At 43.5% G+C, this 25615-nt stretch overlaps 1 long non-coding RNA gene across 2 annotated transcripts in view; it reads left to right on the forward strand.

The window, feature by feature from the left end:
- LOC115031773 (uncharacterized) overlaps positions 1–25615 on the forward strand; it is a 125418-nt gene that overhangs the window by 71505 nt on the left and 28298 nt on the right. For both annotated transcript variants that reach the window (XR_015048715.1, XR_003837437.2), the window contains exon 4: positions 439–513. This is a non-coding gene — a long non-coding RNA (uncharacterized LOC115031773). The remainder of the gene's footprint in view (positions 1–438; positions 514–25615) is intronic.

Genomic DNA, 25615 nt, shown 5'->3' on the forward strand with positions numbered 1-25615 from the left:
GAACCCCAGGAAGGGAACTCACGTGGTCGCATGCTCAAAGGCAGGCCCATTTCCCGGACCCATCTAGCGGGCCCCAGGCTGTCTCTTACATTGGTTGAGAGAAAGTATCTTCAATGTGTGTAGAATCCTTAACTGAAAGATAACATGTAAATGTTAGGGCACCTGAGTGAGGGCGTTTATCAAAACATCATCACAGCTTCCTCCTCCTCCTTCTGTCAGTGTTCTAATCAGGCTGATCAGAAGAGAGTTTTGTATTCATTTTTGCAAAGAGCTTACTCATCCCTCCTCAAAATTCTTACCTAATGATACCTATTGTTCAATCATAAGTAATACTTAACAGGAAAATCTTTTACTTGGAGTAAATTATCTTTGAGAAAGATTCAACTTGGGATTCTCTGTTGATCAAGAAGTTGACATCTCTCCCCTCCTTGGTTTCAGAGAGGAATCTTCTATGCAGAGTTCCATCCTTAAACAGGAAGGCCGAGCTTAAGATGCCCCAGCATCTGCAGGAGCGTGAGTATGGCCCTTCGGCAAGCCTTTGCGTGGATTCTAGGTCTTTCTGGTGGTTATGGTCTCTTTTTACTTAAATGTCTGCATTCAATAACTGTTTTGGTTAACATGTGTTGCTGTATGATATGTATAGATACTGCAACATATGTTTCTAGTAGTGAAATGGTTTAGTCCAGGGAAATTCTCAGAAAAGCTACCAGGTTAATGTAGACTCCAGAAGCATGCAGGCAGCCTGATTACTCACGAGCTCGTATATACATACAGTACCTCCCACAACCCACACAGCATAGAATTTTTCCTTCCCTTTTATTTACCTAGGATCAGAAGATTATGGTACTTTTGAATTGGAAAACACAGAGTCCTCTTGCCCAATTTTGTCCTCAGAACTTGGCGATATTTGATTATGTCTTCACCTCATCTACCTTTAAAAGTTTGTTTACCTGGGTATATGGGATGCTTGACACAAAACAACAGTTTTGTTAAACCCAAACTGTTATACCAATGCCATTTTAGTAAAAAACAGCTTCAAAACAGTGAGTTTTTTTCCTTTCCTTTTCCCCAGCTCTGATTTAAATTCATAGGCTGACCCTGGACAGGTCTGAGTTTTGCTAGTTCTCAGTCTCCTTCTCTCAGAACTTCTTGTGATGTTTAACTGAGATGACGTGTGGGATGTGGGAGGTACTATATGTATATACGAGCTAGTTAATGTTCAGGCTGCCTGACTGTGTTTGGAGTCTACATTAGCCTTATAGCTTTTCTGTGAATTTCCTTGGACTAAACAATTTCATTACTAGAAACATATGCTCCATTATTCATACATGTCATATAGCAACACGTGTCAACCAACACAGTTATTAAAATGCTGGAAACAATATTAATTTTTCACTAGTAGGAAGAAAGTTAAAGAATTGTCTGCACAGTGGGATACACGGACATTGATGTATTCTGCAGTTGTATAGAACAGTTTCAAGACAAATGGTGCTTAAAAAAATGAATTCAACAAATAGTTTAGTGTTTAGGAGCCCACTTATGCTAAACAAAATCATACAAAAGTTCAACAAGCCATACAAGCTGTGCATGAGAACACACTTGTATATAACTTGGTAATAATTCATGACACCGAGCTATCTATTCTTACTATACTATGTAGTACAGAGACTATAGATTATGAAGTGAGGTTGGAAGTGTTGCCCCGGTAGAAGAATGTATGTTTAGCATACTTAAGGCTCCAGGCTCACACCTCAGGAACCCCCACCTACCTCCAAAGAAACCTTTAGAGGCACAGTGGTTGGTTTCAAACCCTGACGTAACACTTCCTGGTGTGTGTCTGTGGGTAAAGGGCAACCCTTCTGTGCTCCATTTTCTACCTGCAAGAGATGGGAGAATTTTTACCTAACATTGGTCATTTTAAATTTATTACAAATTTCTAAATGCTCAAAGTGGGTTTTTAATTCTGAAACATGGATCCGAACCAGATATTCTTGGGAAAACAATATATACATATGTATATACATATACACATATATACATTACACATATACACACAAATACATATACACATATATACATATAAAACAGTTTAGTTCTTTCAGGGGATCTAATCTTCCTTCTTGTCTCAATCGAAACTCCCTGGTTAGGGGCTTTATGACAAGTCCTCTGTCAGCTACGGGAGCCAACAAAGTAAAGCCCCCTGCAGATCCTGACGACATCTGCTCTAAAAGAACAATAACTTTTCTTTCTAAACACAGTCTGGCTATGTAGCTCAGGCTAGCCTTAGACTCACAGTCCCACTGCCTAAGCCTCTTAAATGCTAGGATAACAGATATGTGTCATCACATGTGGCAGAATTCTTGTCTAACAATGACAACAACAACAACAAAAACATCTTGAATATTTCTGTTAGTGAAATGTATCAATATAATGATAAATTGCTTGTTAATCCAACAACTGTTGAGCATCCATTACAGGATAGGCACAACAGCTGTTGCACAGCAAAGACTTGTGTGAATATCTAATTGGATGGAGTCCCCTCTACCTGCCAGTTTCAACTGGTACAGTTTTGTATCTGGCTCTGAATGGATTTGATGTCCTTCCAATCTTCCTATGAAGAACAGGTGAAAATTGTGAAAGTAAATCAGCAGGGACCAGAGAGACTGGGGCCATGATGTGCTTTTGGTGATGCTGAAGCTAGGCCTTGAACATCTTGTTCTCTGATTGAGAGAGCTGTGATCATTGCTCTAGTTTCCTGCAGCACTGAAGTTGACATAACAGGCCCAGAGCCTAGGAATGCTGTCTCACTGCTACACTGTCTATGTTGGAAGCTCAGCCCACCCCCTAAGAGCTGGGCATTTTGGGCAAAAGCACCTTTGCTTTCTGATTCAGTTTCCTCATCTATTAAGTGGACTAGTATAACCTTGTTTTGTTGATAAAAAGACATAGTGCATTTAAGATATGCAGCATGCAATTTCATATCCAAACATCCTCAAATGGTGGCTATCATTATTTTAAAGGTAATTTTATCAAACTGTAATTAATAAAGTAACACACACACACAGAGCAAGAGCGAGAGAGAGTGAGAGAGAGCAAGAGAGAGATAGAGATAGATAGATAGATAGATAGATAGAGAGAGAGAGAGAGAGAGAGAGAGAGTTTGAGACAGAGTCTCATGATGCTACCTGGAACTTACCATGTAGACCAAGTTGGCCTTAAAGTTACAGAGAACACCTGCCTATTCCTCCTTAGTGTACCACCATGCCAGCCAATAATATATTCTTGAAAATTGTGTAGTTGATTTTCAGTGTTTTATCACAAAAATTGAATAGTATGTAGGACATATATTTATTGATTTGATTTTTACCAGCCTATTTCAAAACAACAATATGGAGGCACAGCTGACAAATTTAAGGAGAAGGGCTCCTATTGTTACACTCCAGGAGGGGCCAGCCTTCTCCTAGGGCTCTCTCCTCAGCTCTGTTTACCCAGCTCCTTACCTCCTGAACTTGGTGATCTGCACTCTCACCAGGAAAGAGGCAAACTTTCCCTCCAGGGAGGTCAGGAAGATTGCAGTGCTTTGCCTCATGCACACAGACCCCCAGGGAAGGAGCCTTAGCTCTCCCTGCTGTGCCACTAGATTGGGATGCCCTCCAGGCCTGGCAGCCAGTCGATTGTAAGCCAGACTCCTAGGACAGAGGTCCTACTAGCTACCTGAAATTATTTTCGATTTCAACAACACGTTCACTGTTTCTTGCATGAGTTTAATCTCCATGGATGATAATTGTATTGGGTGAACCCAGTGAGAAAAGTGCATACATGATTCAAGGATTTGTGGTTCATGATTGACTCAGAGATCAGTTCCTTCTCAACAGACAAGGCAGCAGGGACATTGGAAGCCAGGTGATGAGCTTGTGTCAAGTAGCCAGCCATTCAATGCACTGAGCTAGACACAAACTGAACGGACTGCGCACAAGGCTAACACCACCATGTAAACACATTTTCTTAGCAGTATGAGAATTGACTCAAAAGCTTCTGGGATAGAGATCATTTAATAGGCAGAAGGTGGTAGACAGATCATGTTTACCCCCCTGAAGAATAGAGTTTCTGAGTGTCCCTTCCCCTTTTGCTCTTTAATATCTCTGCGCAGCTGTGAACTGGGTTGTGTTCTAGTGAATAAGCCTACGCATGTGCCTAGAGGTGATGTCAACGAGGTCCCCTGGAGACTAACGAGAGTAGCTCCTCTTGGGTTTTATTTGGTCATAAAAATAATCTGTGGTGGTTTTGGTTTTCCCTGTCTTGCAAGCTGGCAGAGTGAGCCAGGATGCCACCGTCTCCTGCTTTTCTGTGTGGTCATTATCCATATTCCATTTAGACCACACCGAAGACCACTGGTTCTTAAATGCTCCCCCAGGGGCTGGTCATGTGGTCATCTGTGGGGAGGGAGATGCAGAGGTACGCAGGCAAGGCAACACTGACCAAAGTAATTCTTCTGAAAGCTTGCATACTCCCAACGTGATCTCACCCTTGGAAGGCTGCCACGTTTTCTATTTTAGGGTTTCTATGCCCCTTGTGTCACCAAGCAGCTCCTTATGCTACTGTATAGTGTGGTTGTATAGCTGAAGATAAGAGCTTCTGAATTGGAATGTCTGACTTCAAATCCTGGTGTTGTATATGCTAAGGGTCTGATTATGAGTAAATGGCTAAATCTTATATTTGCTTACTCTCTATAAAATGTGAATTTTATCTGATTTACATGAGAACCAACTATACACAATCTGGAGACTAACCAGAGGCAGCACTTGGCATTCAGTAGCCTCTTACTGATGCTGCGTGGTGTGTTCATGTCTCCTGGTCATGGATCCCAACACAATGGAAACACGCTAACTGTGCTGGGTCAGGAGACCTAGAATCTGTTTCAGAGCCTCATGATGGCTGCACAGACTTGAAACAGTTGCTTGGTCCGAACGCATAGAATGCAAGACACAGAAGAAGCAAGCTTGTGGCCCAGCACCCTTACCCTACAAATGAACTTGGGGTCTGAGTGAAGAAGAGCCTCCCCTAAATTCCCCAGGGCACCAATGTCTAGCCAGGGTGAGCCAGCATCACTCTCTTGACTTCTAGCCCAGAGCTTTCCATCATTACTTTGGAGACAAAAGCCCTTGCCAAGAATCCTTAGCTTTCCTGAAGACTTTAAGACTCTGAGATCAAGAAGAGAATGGCCCCTTATGTTCCCTTAGGATTGTGGCTGCATATTCCAATATTCACAGATGGTATAAGTACCAGAAGAAAGATGGCACATGTGAAATGCTACAGCATGGTGGGCTGGAGGTACAACTTGGCAGTATAGGATGCGTTTGCATGCATGAGGCCCTGGATTCTATCCCTAGCACTAAAAAGAAAAGGTAAAAACTAAAAGTAATAAAATAAAATAAAATAAAAATGCTTACTGTAAGTCACCACATAGATGGAACAGCTCAGTCCAGCTAACAGGAAAAAGCTGGGCAGGTTCTTATAGTCTTTTAGGTGAAATTTGAGTGGTATTAGCTCTATATATGCTCTCTCTCTCTCTCTCTCTCTCTCTCTCTCTCTCTTTCTCTTTCTCTCTCTGGACAGTCTTTCTACTCTCCCTCAAACTCCTCTCAGACACCCTCTTAGCCATGTTTCCTTTCTAACTTGAAGTCTTCCTCATGACTTACTGAGCCCAGCGGTCAGTGCCATGATGCTTTGCCTTATGCCCACAGCAACCAAGCCAGTGAACCAGAAATGAAACCCACTGAAACTGTGAGCCCAAATAAACCCTAAGCTGTTCTCCCAGATCACTGGCCTGTTGCTGAAAAGGCCACAGTATATATGTCCATGCATGGACTCTTGCCCCATGCTCACAGATGACAATGCCCTGCTAAGCCCACATTAGTCTTCTACAGTTCCTTAGAACCTCCAAAGACAGGACCAGCAGTAACTGAGGATGATCGATTCATGCGTTGTAGCCCCAACTCTTTTAAGGAGTTCCATGTTCTTGGATGTCTTAACCACCAGAGCAGTTATCAGAGCCCCTTGTGTTTCAGATGCTCGTTTAGACTCAGTTCTGCTGCTGTTGGCTGGCTGGTGGGCTTGAAGTAAGGAGCTCAAGTTTCAATAAAAATGACCCACCTTTATCCTTAGAGAGCTTTAGCCTTGGGTGCCGTGTGAGTCCTTGGCTAACACCTTTCTCTACTCATGGCCTTTGTAGGGCTACTTAAAGCTTTGGCAACATCTTGTTATTTTGACTTTTTAAGAAATCCGCAGGACACATTTCTGAAAGGAAAGTCAATTGAAATTAATTTTTCTTACCTTTTTCTGTTGGCAGAAACTGATGATCCTAGATGGATAAGCAAAAACTATTAAAATTACTTTTAAAATGCAAATAAAAGAGAAGGACTTGAAGACGCTGATAAGTAAAGGGAACCTGGGGTTCTCATTTCCTCAGCCCGCCCACGTGGCAAACAGAATTCTCCTGGTTTGATTTCCTGCATTGTGGAAGGGGACCTAGTTGTGTTATTTGGTCAGAACAGTCATTTCTGTAGCCCTCTTGCTCCGGCTCTTGGCCTACTAAATCCTGTTGGCTAGAACACTGATCAGAGTACCACAGAGGTCTGTTTACCACGCAAACTCAGTATTTCCTTTCCTAAGATCAAATTCCCCTACCACAAAAATGTTAGCCTCAAATTTGGGGGAAAAATGAGAAGAATGCAAGGATTAATCCTTGAAGGTCTTTCCGTTCCCATTTCTGTTTGCTTTTCAATCTCTGTATTCAGAGAAGAATAGGTGAGCCCTTCCGTGGCTAATTAAAACACATGCAAATTGAAATGTTCAGGCCAGTAATTAAAGCAAGTGGCTTACTGTTCAATGTTTACTCTCTGGCTCCCAGATTGTGAGTTCAGGTTCTCTTCAACTTGCTCTTTTCTGTTTCTTTTTTCTTTCTGCACCTCCAACCACAGAGATTAAGGCAGCCCGCATTACAGCAGCATCTTGTGAAAGGAGCAGACCAAAGCATGAGTGGGGGTCGGTGGGGGTGGGGTGGGGCTGCAGTGGTTTTAGTAAACAATGCACTTTGGTGTCTGCAACTTGAAATCCATCTCCAAGAGCTCTGATGAATCTAAATAGCATTTAGGACTAAAATTTAAGCATCCAAAGCTGGGGCCATTTGTAGAGGAAAATGCCCAGCATAGAGTGGCTGCAGATTCCCCTCTCACATGCGAGCTATCCGTCTTATAATAAAACGGTCCCTTTGGTGTAGGCAATGCTTGTGTGGTGAACACACCACGCGAATGTGGTGTGTCCACTCCTCTTTTGGCTGCCATCCACAAATTTATTTATAGCTGTTAACCTTGGCTTGAGGTTTTGGGTAATTCATTTATTATGGGTAAGAAAAGGTAGGGAACAGACTTTCCAGGAACATATTGTTTTTCTGTACATCCATGGAAGTATTTTTAAAATCCCAGTGTTTGAAATACCTGTGAGGTCTGTGGGTGAAGATTGCTGGAGATCTGAGATCTGTTGGTCTCATCGCATCTTTCCTATGCAGCTTGCGGTTGGGCTATGTGATAAACTGTGGTACATGCACACACACACACACACACACACACACACAGTATACATACCACCACGTGGTATTGAAAGGCAATATTATATAGGAAGCCCAAGGATAACAGGGAAAAATCTTTGAATGCTGCCCTAGGAATCTCACAGGTGATGGGTTTTGCCCAGCTAGGGTGGGGGATGGGGCTTCTGCAATCTGCCAAACATTACAAAAATAAGATGCAGCTGAACAAACATGCAGCTTGCTGTAGGGTTATCTAGGAAATGCCTCAGACCATAGTTTCAGGATCTCGAAGCTTTGAAATTTAATCAATAATCAAATATTCAAGAATAGTTCTCAAGAGTTACTTTTCTGCTAAAAAACAAAACAAAACAACAACAACAAAAAACCCTCCATTTGTTATTACTTTGGAGTCCTTAGGTCCCAGAGAGAGTGGTCTTCCGCTCGTCTCAGGAGCTCTCATTCTTCTGCTAGTCCCTTGTGTCTGTGACGTCATGAGTGGTTACCGTGGGGGTGATTGCCATGGTGTGGGGGATGTGTGAACTCAGGTATGGAGAAACAGCCTTGAGAGATAGGTCTTTGAGAGGAGAAACAAATCTCCTTTCACTTCAACCTCCTTAGTGACAAAGGGTGAAACAGGAAAGGCTGTGACTATAGTAACGGAAGACTAGCTTTTGAACACAATGCTTTTCACGCCTCACATGACACACGGGAAAGTCTTCCATTTGTCTGTCTTTTAAATTACATTTTGGTCACATATCTTGTATGGATGTTAACAATAAATTGCACGTTCTTCCTTGTGTGTGTGTGGGGGGGGAGACAACAAAATATGGCTGATGGCAGAGTACCACAGTATATCACATCCGGAGTCAATATTATAGGAAGTCCAAGGACAGCAGGGGAACCTTCTGCGTGCTGCCCTAGGAGGCTCAGAGGTGATTTTTTTTTTTGCCTAGCTTGGGGATGGGAGGGGGCTTCTGCAATCTGTAGAACATTACAATAAGATACAGACAAGCAAACAGTGCAGCCAGCTTGGTTGGCTGCTGCTGGCGTTTGACAAACTAGGAAAATGAGACTGCAGAACTCCACAGGGAATTTTCTCCCCTTCATGATAATGAAGTACTGTACATTTATTTCTTGGGACTAAGGGTGGTTGGGGTGAGGACTTCAGTGCTGCTGAGCAAGTATTTTAAGGAAATGATCCACAATCCCCTGCCTCTGGCTTAGAATAATCAATGTCATTACTGCTTGTTTGGAAGCTTTGTATTTTCTTGGAAAGGACCCAGGGCTGGCAGACAGAAGTAGCCAGTGTGGTGGCCGGTGACAGAGACACTCTGTGAAGCAAGCAGGCAGAGGACCCTTGAGCACCGGATTCTGCACAAGGGACCTGGGTTCAAGTCGCCGCTTGGCCATGTTGGACTCTTTAACGCTCTTGATTGCTGTGTGTTTTCTTCTTAGTAATGGAATGAGCCTGTGATAACAGAAAATGGAAGATAAAGAAAAAAAATGCCTGAATTATGTATAGTTACAAAGGATTAGACCTTATTCATTGAAGAGCCATGGTAGCAGAATAACGTTTAGTTGTTGTTTTTTTTTTTTTTCCTTCTTGTTTCATGGAACCCTTTGTGGGTATTCTAAGGACAAGAGGCACTTTCTCTGCTGAGACCTGATGCTGGCAGCCAGCTTACCATGGAAAAGAAGGCAGTGTTCCTAGGGAGTGTTCAGTTCCTGCAAGGTCAAGTGTAAAATCCTCAGCCCGGGTTGGGCCCTTCCACTGTTGTTCTTTAGCTAAGTGTTCGGTTCCTTACCCGATCCCTGGGCTCCGTGCCTTCTTTAAACCTGACCGTTTTGTGGGCATCTGGCCTCCTTTGTGGCTGTTTGTTCTAGTTCGTTTCTTACTCAACCAGTTCTATCTATTCCCTGCATCACCTCTCTGTATTGATACTTCCCTGTGAACGCCACTGGTTAATGGTGTCACACGTAGAAGATGGGGGCTGTGCACTTTACAAGGACCCTTGACAGAGAAGGAAGGTAGGATTTTAAATCCAGCCATGGTTGTATGTTCTGCTGAGGACTATCTGCGTGGAAGAAATTACCTTTCCACAATTTAAAATAAATAAAAAATAAAACCCAAAAATCTGTGGAAAGGGTTGATACAATTGTATTGATACATGTGATTTTGCCATGTGTTTTCTGGCAAGTATAAGCATCTCATAGATTTATGCCTTGATATGTTAGTGGATAGTTCACTCGCAGTAAAGCATGCCCGCCTATTTTAAATCAGCCAGAGAATGCAATAGAAGCCCTTTGAGGACAGCTCATCTTCCCCTGTCAGTTCTGTGCACCTAAGATACATCCTCGGATGAGTGATGGTTCCTGATATAACTGTAAACAGTGAGAAAACAGCAATGTCATTTCCCTTTTAAAGCCCTTGGTACCCATCCCTACTTCTCAGGTGGAGGAAGTGCTAAGAGAGGCTGGCTGATTCCCTCTCAGCTAAAGGCTAGATTTTGGGTGAGGGAAGAAGACATTCTTATCTATTTCTAGAGCCTTAGCATGCTGGGACTTCATGGCAGGTCAGAAAACCAGGCCTGGACCTTCCTGAACAGCAAGGTTGTAGTCTATGTTTTGAGGGCATGAGGAGGAAAGCTGATGTCTTTGGCTCAAGTCTTGCAGGATCATCAGTGGGGAAGACATTGGCCATAATTGCTCAGAGGAGCATTAGCAGAACAAGAGGAGGCCCAGAGAGAGCCCTGAGGTCACTATGAGGCCCCAGACATCTGCTTTCCCTGTTGGAGAAAGGCACAGGTAGAACTGTCCGAGAGAGAGGGAACTTCAGCTGGTGATATGAAGCACAATCTTGCTCATGGCTCTGCTGAGGTCCATGTGCAGATACAGAATTCATGTCTCTGTCTCCAACCAGTGCAACAACCTGGAAGCCTCGAAGGCTTTCTAAATCCACCCCGTCCCAAACTGATGTCAGGATACTTGCAGGCAAATCTCACTATCTAATGATGTTATGCCTTTCCAGACTGCACAGCCTATCCATCTGACAAACTCTAGTTTGGTAAATTAATTTTCTTGCTTTCAGGTTTACGTTTTCATCTCTTTCCTGGAATGGATGCATTTCCCTCCATAGTGGCCCTCTGTCTCCTCCCCTGGCTCTTTAGCCTTTTCGCTTTAGAGCAGCTGGAATGATGGTTTGACAATGTAATCGTGTCGTATGCTCCCATGGCCACTTCTCCCAAACCTCTTAATGCCTTCCCATTTCTCTTAGGATCAAAACTTAAGTCCTTAGCATAGACTCTATACTTTTCATGGTCTGGATTCTTGTAACTCCCTTAGCTCCGGGGAGGACCAGATTCTCTCATATAGTTCCAGTCAGAGAGTCTTGAGTGGCCCCTCTCTACTCTCAAGCCAAAGGCAGAGAACTTCCTCAGCTTGGAGTGCTCTTCTGTGGCTTGGCACCTCTACCGCCAGATAGCCTGCTTTGCCTAATTTGTCACTTCTAATTTTTCAGATATTAGCTCAAATATCACTTCTCTTCCCCTTTGGTTGAGCTAGTCTCAGCCTTCTGCTTTATACACATGTCAAAGTACAATTCCTGATCAAATTATCATAGTTTACATAAACACACATCGATTTTGTGTCTCTGATGGATGGCTTTTTCTGAAAGCTTAAGAGTTTTGGGATGCTGGCTGAGCTTGCTCTCCAATACATTTCCATGACCGTCTTAGTGCCCAATACACCTTAGGCTAAGTTAAACCTGTATTGAATGAATGGATGCAGGAAGGTTGTTCTGGAATGGAAAGCCTACCCTGTGGTGCCACATGGTAAGCAAGTTGGGAGGAAGACACCAGAGGTGAGGTTGGGAATTGGCTTGGCTGAGTTAGAACCCTCTAGAGAAAGATGTACTGTGTAATGACAAGGACTGGACCAGCCAAGAGGTGAGCTCAAAAGCAATAGCTTTGAAAAAAGTATGCTGGGGTGTGGAGAAAATAAGCATCTTGGGAGCTGGGATGCAAAACAGGGGGCATCTGACAGACACCACCTGAGCTGACAATCCGAGGGAGACATGGAGAAGCAGGATGAATGCGTTTAGGATTTTTTTTCCCAATTTCACTTTGCTCCCTTAGCAGAGGCATTCATTTATCAATGGACATTGTAGAGTTTGGATGTTTCAGTTTTCCTGACCTGACCACTGCCCATGAGGAAGAGCTCAAGGTGGGCAATGAACACTGGGATGCAATCACGACTTGGTGTCTCTTTCTCCTCTCCTGGGAATATGCGGTTCCTGCAAGGTTGGAAGGTGTGTGAGTCTGAGCTGCTCCGACAAAGTAGCACACAGCAGGTGACTTAGGAAGAGCAGAAATGCATTCCTCACAGATTTAGGGGCTACCAAACCTGAGATGGTGGAGCCAGCCTGCCTGGGTTCTGGTGATGGCTCTGCTGTGTTGAGACAGTGGAGAGACTTTATAGCCTTGCATGGCAGAAAGCACAGGCTGGTTCTGGGCCTCTTTCTAAGAGTATTAAGCTCGTCCATGAGACTCTGCTCCTGTGACCCAATTGCCCCCTAAAGGCCCTGCCTCCAAATCACACTAAAAACTTCATTTCAGCATAGGAATTCAGAGGGAACAAGACATTCCCTACCCACAGCACAGGGCCATGCTAAGCCTAGCTGTCCTGAGCAGATAGATGGTGGGTTGTTGTGTGAAAGCACATGGGATTCAGGGGAATTTCTTGGGGGCTGGACAGTTCTTCTCTTTATTTACTTCCCTGCTCAGGAATGTCCATGATGGCCCATCTTAATGGAGACATCTCAGGTGTCCTATAGAGGAAGGTTTGGAGAGGAGGATAATGTGGAGGGCAAACATGGATGGATTAAACAGATACTCGCCTCTCCTTGGGTTTAGGGTCACATCCTATTTTGCTGGTCTTTGGTTCTTACAGTCTGAGTCACAATGGTGACTCTATGGTGGGATGTGTACAGTGTGGAACTGGAGGCTGCTAAACTTTAGCCTTTTGCAATTTTTTTTCCCAAACTGATGTAACATCCTCTTCTAGAATGTCACTGGTATAATAATACTGCCACGTTAGTGTTTATGGCTAATGTGTCTTATGTCATCTGACATTTGGAGACTACAAGTAGGCATGCTATATTTGGCTGAGCAAGTTGAATGTCTCCCAGTTTCAGCCAGCACTGTTCACACAGGCATGGAGTTCCATGGAGTTGTGCAAAAGTTGGCAACCTGTCCCATAAAGTGTGCTCAACAGGACCAAGTCTCGTTTTGCTGGCTCATAATGGTGCAACACCTCGTTCAATATAGTGGAACGAGGAAACACTGGCACTGCCTCCAGGGCCCGGCTTCCAAGTCTAAATCCTGTCTTAATTCTGCTGCAGTTGTGGCTGTTCAGTGATTGAGTAAGTAAGTGAGGAGGGTTGAAGCAAAGCTTCCATTTAGGATCTAAGTGGTGCACACACACGGCGATGATTTATGCTGAACTCTCTGAGTCCCAGCAGCAGGAACCAGCTGCCCGAATTTCTAGTTCATTTGCCTGCCAGGGTGAGCTCCAGATGACATGGCCTTGGGTATTTTTCTCCTACTTCCCAAGTCCCTATCCTCTGCCAGGCTTACGCCTTCCCTGATTGTCATAGTCTATTAGAGCGCCTCTTTCAGCCACTGCTTAGTCACCCTATTCTACAAGATGTTCACTAATAAATGATATTGCAATTTCTAAGAATAAAAGGTATCATATTATTATATAATATATGCTATAAATAATAGAAGATAAAACAAATCAGTCAATAGCTTTGGTGGAACTCCTGACTGGGTTGGTGAAGTGTGAATTTTGGGGTTCTTTACATGGGGAACCAAAAAATGCCTTAGAAATCACAGAGCACATATGAATGGGTAAGAGACCCTGAGAGTTAGTGGAATTGCTAAGGGGTGCCACCTATGACCACCTATGATCTTTCTGTGATGACATGTTCCCACTAGCTGTTTTAAGTTGAGGTCTCCCCTGGCAGCCCTTTCACCTCAATGACCCTGCATTTTGACGACATATGTCCCATTCGTGTTGGGAGGGAAGGAGGGCAGCGTCAAAGGGCAGAGGGAGTCAGTACAGCAGTGTCCCAGCCCCTGATAAGATCCTCAGTCACTTCTTTTAAATGCCATTATGAAATGCAGTCTGTACAGAGCTCAGGGCCTCTTCCCATCAGACTAATGCAACTGGGGTGGAGGGTGGGGCAGGGGCTGGCTGCCTGGCAATCTCTCAGAGCCCAGGAAAGGGATTATGTTAGCTCAGTGGGCCTCATCACCATAATAAAATGGAAGCCGGTGCTTAGCGACTCATCAAGGCTCCCCATTTAGGCGATTACCCCATTTCCAATCCCATTTCTAGAGAAAAGAGGATTGCCAGACACTTCCGCCACCCCCATCTTCACCCTACTCAGGCAAAGCTATTGAGGGTGGTCTCATAAGGTCCACTTTGAAGGTAAGCACACAGCAGGCTGGGTTGTTGTCCTCTTTGTCTTCCAGAGCTGGCAGGCCACAGCAGGATAGCTGTCCCCTGAGAGCTTGGGGAAGAGAGGAAACAGCCCAGCAAGGGCCCTAGACCAGCTGGCTGGTGTCACTAATTTCCTGCAAGAGCCCACGTCACTCTTCTTTCTCCCTTCTGAGTTCTCTCAGGTGTTACTAAAATAAGCCCTGGAACACTTGAGCTGTGCAGAGCTAAACTCAGCTTCTTAGCCTCATCTCCATGGACCCCAGCTATAAAGCAGCCTCCCCTAAATGGAACAAGACAGGGAGGAGATGCCCCTCAGCTGTAAAGGTCCACCTTCCACACTTCTCTTTCTGGGCAGACAAGCCTTTGGGGGTCTCTCAGAGACCTCTGGTGCTCACTTAGTCTATACTCTTCTTCTTCTTCTTCTTCTTCTTCTTCTTCTTCTTCTTCTTCTTCTTCTTCTTCTTCTTCTTCTTCTTCTTCTTCTTCTTCTCCTCCTTCTCCTTCTTCTCTTTCTTCCTTCTTCCTTCTTCTTCCTTCTTCCTTCTTCCTTCTTCTTTCTTTCTTCCCTTTTTCTAGATAAATACTTTTTTTCTGTTCTCTTCTTATTTTTTTATTAGATATTTTCTTTATTTACATTTTAAATGTTATCCCCTTTCTTGGTTTCCCCTCCAAACACTCCTACCCCCAGCCCCGCCCTCTGCTCACCAACCCACCCACTCCTGCTTCCTGGCTGTGGATTCCCCTACGTGTGGGCATAGAGCCTTCACAGGACCAGGGGCCTCTCCTCCCATTGATGACCTACAAGGCTACCCTCTGCTACATGTGGAGCTGGAGCCATGAGTCCCACCATGTGTACTCTTTGGTTGATGGTTTAGTCCCAGGGAGCTCTAGAGGTACTGGTTAGTTCATATTGCTGTCCCTCCTATGGGGCTGCAAACCCCTTCAGCTCCTTGGGTCCTTTCTCTAGCTCCCCCATTGGGGACCTTGTGCTCAGTCCAATGGTTGGCTGCAAGCATCCACCTCTGTATTTGTCAGGCACTGGTCAAATACAGGAGAAAGGTATAACAGACTTCTGTCAGCAAGCACTTGTTGGCATCCACAATACTGTCTGGGCTTGGTGACTGTGTATGGGATGGATCCCCAGGTGGGGCAGTCTCTGGATGGTCATTCCATCAGTCTCTGCTCTACACTTTGTCTCTGTAACTCCTTCCATGGGTATCTTGTTTCCCCTTCTAAGAAGGACCAAAGTATCCACACTTTGGTCTTCCTTCTTCTTGAATTTCATGTGGTTTGTGAATTGTATCTTGGGTATCCCGAGCTTCTGGGCTAATATCCACTTATCAGTGAGAGTATATCATGTATATTCTTTTGTGATTGGGTTACCTCACTCAGGATGATATTTTCTAGTTCCATCCATTTGCCTACGAATTTCATGAATTCGCTGTTTTTAATAGCTGAGTAGTCCAGACTTCTAACTAGCTTTGTAAGCTGTATTCTGACACACCAACAGATTGCTGAGACAGAACAGAGGCAAAAAGAAGAGAGTGTTAGAAAGTACTGAAAGAGACCAAGAAGGTCACATTCATGGGATAAATGTGAATGTGGTCTCACTCCCAGGAAGATGCTGAGTGGTTCCTGAGGACCCTTCTAGTGCCTGTGTGTCTTTAGTTTAACAGTGACAACCAGGACCCTAGAGGAGGGGGAAGGAGACCTCAGTGGGTCTCTTGGACTCATCTTACTGAGGCCTCTCTAGCAAGGGGCCGCCTTTTTCTTGGGGAAGGCTTTGAGTTTAGATGGTTATGAGCACTTGATTGCCTTTGGTGGAGTCCTCTGGGCTTATTGTCTGGTTTCGACCCTCCTTTGTTCATTGCTAGCAAGTATGAATTCTCGGGATGTTTCTAGATAGAGGAAAGCATAGAGATGTAATAGGTAGACAGGCCTGTGTCCAGATCCTAGCTGCCCACTAAGCTGGCTGGAGGACTCGAGAACGGCCATTGCGCCTCAGTCTCCCCCCTGCCCATCGACCTCAGAGGATGCACATTATTTTCTTTCCTAGCTATGATCCTCCTTTTTGACCGGCCCCCTGTTCCGTGCTGCAGACTTCTTTCTGTTTTTCTCGACTATGGACCATTCCTCTGATGAAACAAATTCCGCTGGCTGTCCTGCTGCTGTCCCTCACAGATATTCTCTCTTCCTCAGATGTCCCACACCATCGAGTCCTATCCACACGTCTCCTTTACCTGGCACACTTCTCAGCCGTGCTTTGAGAGTCCGTTCACTTCCAACTTCCTTGGAGAAGATTCTTTCCTCTTTAGCCTCCCAAGACCAGGTGGTGGCCCCAGGCTGTCAGTGCCGGTCATCTTGTGGGTATGCTCTGTTAACTACCCATACAATCCGAAGCCACTCGTGACGTAGGACCCTGGAACTCAGAAACGTATGAGTGAATGGATGACTGTGCCAGATTATCCAGGTAAAGCCTCCAGTGTGGAGCCTGCTCGTAAACAACAGATGCTCAGGAAATGCTTCTCTCTGAATGCAGGAAAACATTCTTCCTCAGATCTGAGCAACGGCATTGAATCCATACTTACATGGCACCCTTGAGTATGCATATTTCTTCTTAAATGTAGGGTTCTGGAACATTGATCTAGGATTCTCTGAGACCCCCCTCCCCCCGTTAGCTATGTCAAGAGTACCAAGGGAGCCAGAGATAACAGAGATGCAGGCTCTTCTTGGTCAGTTTGAAAGAACTCCTTGGTTCAAATTGCCATTATCATCCCCCGATCATAGCCAATCAGTGAAAGGGCCTACCTTTAATGTGAGGCCTCATGTTAATGATGTTTATGCAAATTGCTGCTGGCATATTGCTCAGTGGTAAGTACAGTTATGTTTGGGTTCATGTGTATGTTATGTTTAGTTTCTTTCTTCTTGTTCTTACAGGTTAGTTGTGACCTGATCTTGAAGGGCCAAAGAGTGGAGACTCTCAGACAGTAGTTCCCGAAATGTCTGACGTGCTTTCGGGCTGCCACAGTTACACAGGCTATCCCAGTGACTTTGCTCACAACACTTGTGACTCTCTCACCAGCCTGCAAGATAGACATTATCAACATATTACAAGCGAGGAAACCACAGTTCGAGACACTTAAGTAATTTGCTTTGTTGAACTGAGGTGGAATCAAGTTTGTTTCTAGGGTTATGGACTTCAGATCCCAAGTTCCATGTTCTGGGTGTGGCTGCCCTTCTAGGCTAGAAGATTCTGTAATAGGTGAGAACACACACAGAGACATGAGAGAGAGAGAGAGAGAGAGAGAGAGAGAACCCCATAGAAGGAGCTAGGGAGATAGAGGAGACAGGACACCAGGGGAACAAGACCTAAAACAACTGAGCAAAGAGTTCACATGAACTCACAGAGCCTGAAGCAGCTTACACAGGACCGACAAAGGTCTGCACCGGGTCCTCCCCATGTATACTGTAGCTTTCAGCTTAGTGCTTTTATGGGACTCCTGTATTGCATCCACCCCCGACCAGCAGGAAAGACACAACACCACGTTGTCCTTCTTCAAGCAGGTTTATTCAGGAACGCTTCACATTGCAATGCAGGAACGGGAATCCACCAAACAACCCCAGGCGCACCTTAAATACCCTACTGACTCCTCCCAATCACCCCAGTCACGTAGTGGCAGTCCATTGGTTCACAGCAAGTGACAACACCTCAGGAGAGCTGACAAGGCATGGAGTCTGCACAGTGCAGGCGGCTGGGATGTGGCTAAGTCAGAGGTAATGAGGAAGTCAGGCGCAGGTCATAAGACCTGGCAGCTGTCCCGGGTGTCATCTTGGGGCGGGGGCCGCACCCTTTTCTCATACTCCTGAATGTGTGCACGAGTGTATCTCTGATTCCTATGCCTTCTTTAGGGGTTCATTTATTTTTCTGTTGGTTTGTCTTGTCCAACTTCAATATGATGGTCTTCGTTTTGTCTTAATATATCTTATTTTGTTAAATAAAACAGTCATTTTATATTTAGAACACTTTTAAAAAAGAAAAAAGGGAAAAGAAAGAGAAAGAAAGTTCTTCAACAGAGAGAGATTTCTCTGTAGGCATATGCTTGTCAGAACGGTTTGGAGGCTCCGCGCTTCTCTTTGTGGTCCCACCTCACCTCATCAGCGCAGACCCTTTCAAGCCCACATTCATACACCTTCAGGAGGCTTTTAAGATTCCTAGCTGCAGAACTCTGTCCTCATGTTGGATTCACAAGCACACCCCTTTAGGGCTTACACACTCCCGCTTCTAAAACCCTATACTTTATTCCTTTCCTGAGTCAATCTCTGCCTGAATACACAAATCCCAGACATCTCTACATCAGGATGCTGAATCTCGATCTCACTGTTTAAGCCTTTTCTCTGTGCTTACCTTTAAGATTCTGCCGGATCCCCGTGGAACTTTGCTGACTTGTTGCTTGCCCTCTCTTCCTCTCCTCAAATCTGCATATACTATATGAGGCATAACTTCAGGCTTGGGTGAGACCACAGGGAGTTCCTTGTATTTCCAGTTTGGTTTTCTCTATCTGAATTACGGGATCACAGCCATCTAAGGGTCAAGAAGTCGTTTAGTAAAAGAGTTAACCTCATTGGTGTAGAGCTTACATACCATAGCATGTACTGGCTTTAAGTGCTCAGCTTGATGAGTTTTGACAAACCGAGAAGTGCTGCTATCAGACCTTAAGAGAATTTGGTGGAGAATCCACATCATCCTGGTCTTTTCTATGGGGGGAGACTTGATTTCAGTCTTGATCTCAGTAACGGGCCTGTTTAAATCTCTTACATCTTCTTTGGTAGATCAATCATATATACTTACAAGTCATTCACTGCTTTTAGGTTTGTCGGCTTTTTAGAGGGTTAGTTTTCAAAGTGCATCCCCAGCGATGCTCTCGATTTCACTGGAATCTGTCGTTACAATTTCTTTAATTTGAGGTTTCCTCCTCTTTTGTCTTTTTCAGTTCAATCTTAACTTTTTCAAAAAGCTAATGCTGTGTTTGATTTTGTATGCCGTTGTTCTCAGTATTTAACATCTCTTGCTACCCACGGAGTTTGGAGTTGGCCTTTTTTTAAATCTAGAGTCTTGAAATGAATCATTAGGTTGTTTATTGAACTCATTCTATTTCTTTTTTCTTAAGATTTATTTACTATGTATACAGCACTCTGCCTGCAGTACACCTGCACGCCAGAAGAGGGCACTAGATCTCATTAGAGATGGTTATAAGTCATCACATGGTTGCTGGGAATTGAACTCAGGTCCTCTGGTAGAGCAGATAATGCTCCTAACCTCTAAGCCATCTCTCCGGCCATCGTTCTACTTTTTAAATGTGAGACTTTATAGCTACAAATTTCTTCTTCGGACTGCCTTGGCTGTGCCTCACAGGGTAAGTTTTCCTTTATTTGACTCTGGGAATTTCTTTTGAGATTTTTCAACGATATATAATTTCCTATAGTTTCTATCCTTTTTTTCTTGCTTTTTAAAATTTATTTATTTATTTATTTTTTATTTATTATTTATCTCTGGTCTGATAGGATACAAGAAATCACGTCCTCTTTGTATTCATTAAAGCTTGGTTTATGGCATATGATGCAATCAGTTTTGGAAAGGTTTCAATTGCTCCTGAGAAGAGTGTGTATTCTGTAGGTGGACTAATGGTAAACAGCTGTTAACCCCAGTCATTTACAGTGTATTTGATCTCTGGAGTTTCTTTAGTTATTTTTAGTTTGGAATGTGAGAGTGAGGCACAGAACTCTTACTTTTATGGCTTTAATTTGAATTTCCTTGGTAATTAAAGATGCTGAATACCCTTGATAAGATGTGCTTATTGGCCATTAGCATATTTTTTGAAGAATATACTCAAAGATATACCTGTTTGTATTATTGATAGTTTGTTTTTAAGTTTCTCAGTTATGAGTTCTTTCTACATTTTTGAGTCTCACCAGACATATATAATGTATTTTTTCCCAGCTTGTCTTTTTGACTACCTTAATTTAAAATGACTAACATGTTTTTGACCCTGTGAAATTCTTAGCTGACCCAAAGTTGTTCAGGTTTTTCTAATTTTCTCTTTAGAAGTTTCAGTTTTGCTTTTGCCATACACCCAGCACACGGCCTGCCGTGTTGAATGTTTCATGTGCACTTGAAGAGAGTGTGCATTTTGTATCCAGGGAGCGAATGCCACTTAGGCCAGGTTGTCTGACAGTGATGCTTAAACCACCTATGTTTTCATTGATTTTCTGTCCACCCATCTTATGAATTATTGAAAGGAGTGTTGGAAACTCCGACTTTAATTTAAATGGATCTGTTCCTCCTCTGCTCCTTGTCAGTGTTGTGCGGTATACTTTAACGCTCTGTTATGAGGTGAACGCTCATTTAGCCTTGTTATACCTTCCTGCCCTGTTAGCCCAGCTCCTTAAGGCAGTAGTACGTCTCCATTTCTCATGGTCCCAGCTTCAAAGCTCACATGGTGTGGTATGAACACAGCCCCTCCACTTCAGGGTTTGCTCCGTGAGCCATCTCTTCACAATTGTACCTTTAAGTTATGGACAATTTGGTGTAGAAGTCGGATTCCATGAAGTATACAGAATGTGGTTTTTTTCTTTTTCTTTTTCTTTTTGTCCAGTCTGACAATGTCTGACCAATATTTTCTATGCTTTTTCTTTACTTGTATGAAATGCGGTTATTGAAATTATTTATCTATCATCTTGATATTCAACTCATTTTTCTTCTTTCTCTATACCTGTCTCCTTACTTCCTCTTCTTTCCCTCCCCCCTCTCTCTCTCTCTCACACACACACACACACACACACACACACACACACACACACACACACATACACACACCGTCTCTCTGTCCTGGAACTCACTGGCTTCAAACTCAGAGAGATCCAGCATCTCTGCCTCCTGCCTGCTGGGACCAGGCCCAGCCCCTGACTTTATTTATATGAAGTTTCACATTTCATCTATTATATCTTTCATAATTAATTCAAATTTGTTTTAGATTTATTAATTTTTTTCTGTGTATAGAGTTGTGGTTGTGCCAAAGATTATACTGTGTATCTTTAACTGTCAAGTTCTACCCACAGAAAGTATATAGACTACCTCACATGTAATGTGAGACCCTTATACATGCACTATCCTTTCTCCCTTCTATGTTCCATGACATCTATGTTCCAAAACATTGCTGTCATTTTTTTCTTTGTTTAATTACTTTACAAAAGTTTTTTTTTAGGTGAAAAAAGTATATTTATTTATTCTTTGTAATTTCCTGCATTGCTTACTGTTTGCATAGACCTTTTCTTTTCTTTTCTTTTCTTTTTTTGATAGACTATTTTCTCACATAATAAATCCCGATCATTTTTTCCCCCTCTCTACTTCTCCCAGTACCTTCCCTCTTCCCTTCCCAACCAGATCCACTCCCTTTCTGTCTCTCGTTAGAAAGGAACAGACTTCTGAGAAATGATAATCAAGTATTAAAAATAAAATATGATAAGAGAAAATAAGACTATCATATCAAAATTGGACAAGACAAACCAACAGAAGAAAAAGAGCCCGAGAAAAGCAACTGGTGTCAGAGACACGCTTGTTCACACGCTCATGAGTCCTGTAAACATGCTACACCGGAAGCTGTAGTATTTAGTGGGAGGCCCTGGGCAGACCCTTGCAGACCCAGTCCGGTACATGCCACTTCAGACTCTGTGAGTTCATATGAGCTTTGCTCATGTTGATTTTGAGGGCCACGTTTTCTTGGTGGCTTCTATCCTCTCTGGCTCTTACATTCTTTCTGTCCCCCTTTCCCCTCTTTCACAGGGCTCCCTGAGCTCTGAGGGGAGGGATTTGATGGAGACACCCCATTTAAGGCCGGGTGTTCCAAAGACCTGACGTTTTATTTGGACCCACATTCCTTTGGCTTGAAAGACATTCACTTCACATATGTACATACGTACGTACGTTGATGCTGCGGTCTGCTGGTTGGTTCAGGATTGCGAGTTTCTCTCCTGAATGACGGACGACATTTTCATTGTCCACTGAAACTACATTGGCACCTTTTTCTTTCAGAGTTAAACAGTGTCACTGATTGTCTTGTCACTTACATTATTTACGGTATTTCATCTTTTCCCTTGGCTGCTGCTGAAGCTTTGAAGATTTATTTTTTCCTTTCTGATTAGTGTCTGGTACCGCATTTATGCCATGTGCTGATGCTATATGGTGTGGCGATGTTGCTGTCTTTATATTTAACCTCCTTAATGTTGAGTGAACAGGGATCTGTGAATATGCAGCACTCGAGTTTGTAAAAATTTTCAGACATCATTTCTTCAAAAAATCTATCTCCCTTCCTCCCTTCTTCTGGGACTCCAACTCCATGTTAGACTGTTTGGTATTCTCTAAGGTCCCTTGGCTTTAGACAGTTTGCTATTATTAAACAACCCCACACTTTAAGGGTTGGGTTTTCTAAGGTCTTTGTGATGGTCCACTTGTGAGCCCACCTTTGGGTGCGCCTATGAGGGCATTTCCAGAGATAATTAGATTACGAGTACTCTGAAATAACGAATGAGCTAATTCCTTGACGCCTTCATAATATGGTGGCACTCCAGGAAGGTGGTGAAGGCTAGGAAGTGGGGCTACTTGGAGGAAGCGGGTGACTGTGGGACTGTTTGCTCTAGTTTTCTGTCTCACTCAGCTTCCCATCAAGAACAGCCTCTGTAACACACGCCATAGCAGTCTGGTGAAGTGTATGGGGCCGAAAAACCATGCACTGAATTCTCTGAAATGGGGGGGGGGGAGGGGCGGCAAAATTAGTCTTTCCTCCTTGTAGATTGCGTATGTCAGACATTCTACCAGAATTCGAGACAGGAACATAATAATGTTTTTAGTGAATTCCCTGGGTGTTTTGCAAGTTTTCTTCCTTCTGGATGGTTATTAACAGGAATGCCTCCCAGGAGCATGTAGGATCTATTCTTTCGCTCATGGACCGCTGGTAAATGTTCTTTGGTAGTTGCTCTCTAGGTAGTCGTGGTGTACAGATATCAAAAGATACAGGGTCACCCGGTGACCTAGCAGATGCTTTCTCCTTGAAGCTCTTTGTTTTGTATTCCTGTGCCTCAAACTCCAGCCACTACGCTCCCCTTTAGCTTTGATCCACATTTCTTCAGCACAGGAGGCCCCATCCTCTGCATGTATTCCTCATTCCGATTTTGGGGTAGGATGCAAGGTTAGAAGTAGAAACCCAGGGACTCGTTTAAATTATTTTCTAGTGTCTAAAAACAATAATTTCATAAAATTTTGCAGTACTGGATATATACAACTTTTAGTGACAAAGGTAGTTGGTTCCCTTAATTCCATCACAGCCAGAATTTGTTTCAGGAATCACTTTTAAGGTAAATTGTCATGGTTGTCATAGAGTTAACAAGGGCTGGACCAAAGCAAGATAGAGAAACCCCATGAGTCTGCTCATCTGCAATGTTTATAGACGTTCTAGGATAGACTATGATATTGAAGCAGGAGTTCTTTTAGGTATCAAAGCCCTAGAGATGCTAGACCAATCATTTTGGAGAACTTCACAGCTATAAAGTTTTGGGACTTATGACTCCTTTCCTCCGTGAGGTCCAAGGCCACAGACTCAGTCACCACATGCAGAGATCAGAACATAACATAACCAGGTGAAGTTTTTGTGACCTCTAGCCATGGGCTATGACTATTAGTCCTTAGAAATGAATGGGTATTGTGTAAAATCCAAGTTTATTCTCTTACCAGACCATAAATGACTCAGCATCCCAGAGGACAGGTTGGCAAAGGAGATTCAGAGAGTTCCTGAGCCAATACTGTGACAGGAGCAAGAGAACTTGAACTAAGACAAGATAAGGGTAAAGGAAAAGGCTGGTGATGGACCAAGCTTCAGACTGAAAGAAAGCCTTCAGAGATGCAAAGCCAAAGAAATAGTCAGGGCTCACAGTGCCATCATGATGTCTCTTAGGTACAGGGAAATGAGGCAACCACTTAGGTTTAGAGGGTATGGGAGAGAGGGAGAATCTATTCATCCATTAAATAGTTTCTGTGCCTGTAGTTTACTAAGCGCTGACATGGGCACTTTCCAGTGTACTCAGTGAGAGTGTTGACACACATACATTTCCCTGTAATTAGGGAAGAAACCAAATGGCATATGTTCCTAGGTGGTTTCCATGGCTGCGTCCTGTTCTCTGTCTGCATCCTGGTGAGTTTCAGCTCCTTATCCTCAGCCTGGCTTTCCTTTCCTTATGGCCTTAATGTCTGGGGAGGGGGATCCCCTTTACCACTCCAAAAATAGAATGTGTTCATGGGGGAGGTGAAGGTGGATTATATCAGAAAAAAAGGTTCTAGGAGCCAAGTCAGGTTATTTCTATTCACCCTGTGGAGACAATTTACAGTCTTAGAATTTTGGTTTCTATGTTCTGGGAAGGACATTTTAGGACCAGTAGCATCTTATGACATCACTGGGGAGGATTTCCTGACTCAGGCAGAGCTGGGTAGGGTGTAGTAAAAAGTCCATGGACCCTGTTCTTGACCGCCAAGGAATCACAGAGACAAATCCTCAGCGTGCATGCTCATTAGCTATATGAATAAGTTATTCATCTACCCAGGACCCAGATTTATTACCTGTAAAGTGGAGGTTTTTTTTGTTTTTTTGTTTTTTTGTTTTTTTTTTTTGGTTTTTCGAGACAGGGTTTCTCTGTGTAGCCCCGGCTGTCCTGGAACTCACTTTGTAGACCAGGCTGGCCTCGAACTCAGAAATCCACCTGCCTCTGCCTCCCGAGTGTTGGGATTAAAGGCGTGCGCCACCACGCCCAGCTCAAGTGGAGTTATTTTAAGAATTTGGTAGAAAGTCAAAAGAGAGATATGAAAAGGGCCGACTGCTAAACGTGGAACAGGTAGACATCGGCTAGCCCTTCCTTCCATGCTTCTTTGACCCTCATTAAATCACACAGGACTGAGGATTCTTGGTGAGGAGGGCTATGAATTAAAGAGAGCATGTGTGAAAATGCATTCTCTTCCCTCAGACTCTGCCTCTCTGTGTTTTTCTCTGTCTGTCTCTGTCTCTTTCTGTGTGTCTGTCTCTCCCTCTCTGAAGTTATATCAGGGAGCATGGCATTTATTAGCCACTTAGTGTTGTCTACTAAAAGGCTGTTTTTAAAAAGATTTATTTATTTATTTATTTATTTATTTATTTATTTATTTATTTCATGTATGTGAGTACACTGTCCCTGTCTTCAGGCACACCAGAAGAGGGCATCAGATCCCTTTACAGATGGTTGTGAACCACCATGTGGTTGCTGGGAATTGAACTCAGGACCTCTGTGATCTTAACTGCTGAACTAGGTAAAAGCCCCACTAAAAGACTTTTGAGGAAATGAAACCCAAGACCCAAAGATGCTCTGGTAGACCTCTTTTGTTTTGTTTTGTTGTGTTTTTTTTTTTTTTTCTAGATCTCTGTTCTAAACCACCATGTCTTTGATTCTCTA

The sequence above is a fragment of the Mus caroli genome, unplaced genomic scaffold, assembly GCF_978045245.1.
Source record: "Mus caroli unplaced genomic scaffold, Mus_caroli_1 scaffold_10, whole genome shotgun sequence".
Lineage (NCBI taxonomy): Eukaryota > Metazoa > Chordata > Mammalia > Rodentia > Muridae > Mus > Mus caroli.